Here is a 1,402-nt window from a genome sequence, read left to right as displayed (position 1 = left end):
AATATCCATTATCTTTTCATTCCATTTTTCCAAGAACTTTTTGAAGCCCTCTAGCATTTCCTAGGAGGTCCTATAAAGGGTCACTATGAATCGGAACTGACTCAACAGCACTTAACAACAAAAAACAACAAATATATGTATGGAGTCTTGGTGTGTCACTGTGGGTTAATGCACTGGACTTCAAGGTCGGTTTGAACCACAAGATCGAAAGTTCCAGCTCACCAGATGCTCCTCGGAAACCCTATATGGGGTCGCTATGAGTCAGAACCAATTCGAAGGCACTTAAGAACAACAACAACAGTATATGTATCTAATGAGTCCTGGTAGCGTCATGGGTTACACATAGGGCTGCTAACCACAAGGTCAGCAGTTTGAATCCACTAGCCGCTCCACAGGAGAAAGATGAGGCTTTCTGCTCCTGTAAAGATTTACAGCCTCAGGAACCCTATGCAGGGTTCCTGAGGCTGTAAATTCAATGGCACACAGCAGTAGCAACAGCAGTATAGGTATGTATATGCTGTTGTTGTTGTTGTTGTTGTTGTTGTTGTTAAGTGTTGTCAAGTCGATTCCGACCCATAGCAACCCTGTATAGGATTTCCGAGGAGCAGCTGGTGAGCTTGAACCACCAACCTTGCAGTTCAAATGGCTTTTCAGTCTGGGGCATTAACCCACAACGCCACACCAGGACTCCTAGTTATGTATAAACTTAAGTGATTTTCATATACAGACAGATCTTTAACAGTCCTGACAGATGAGGAAGCTGAGATCTGGAGCATGAACAGGAAAGTGATATTCTCAGGTTCATCCTATCACTCAGTCATAATTAGAAACCAGAATTCCTAACACCCCTGGTTGTTGTTGTTGTTAAGCATTGTTGAGTCAATCCCGACCCATAGCGACCCTGTATAGGGTTTCCAAGGAGCAGCTGGTAAGCTTGAACCACTGACCTTGCAGTTCAAGCAACTTTGCAGTCTGGCACATTAGCCCACAGTGCCACACCAGGACTCCTAGACCAGTGTCTTTTCCATAGCAAGCTGGTATTTTATGGGATTTGAAACCTGATGTTTTCCAAATGTGTATGTAATAATATGTTGCATCATACTTGCTAAATACGTAGCTATAGCCCATTTTAAGGGTAGATGGTCTGCCCCAGACCCTACAGAGGCAGAGTCCTGAGTTAACCATGCATAGTACTTCACTTTTCCACTTCACCACATAAGAAAGTATCCTAAATTCACAAAGGGGTCTTCTTTGGCTTAGCTGGTGGTCACATGGCTTTTCCTTGTCTATGACTTTGGACAAGAGACAGCTCTGGCTATCTCTTGTATTCCTGGAATTACTGGATGAGACCCAGAAAAGAGTTTTCCAATAGGGAATAGACACAGGAGAGCCTGGGAGCAGG

The sequence above is a fragment of the Chrysochloris asiatica genome, unplaced genomic scaffold (assembly GCF_000296735.1).
Source record: "Chrysochloris asiatica unplaced genomic scaffold, ChrAsi1.0 scaffold00072, whole genome shotgun sequence".
Taxonomy (NCBI): Eukaryota; Metazoa; Chordata; class Mammalia; order Afrosoricida; family Chrysochloridae; genus Chrysochloris; species Chrysochloris asiatica.
This window is presented reverse-complemented; position numbering follows the sequence as displayed.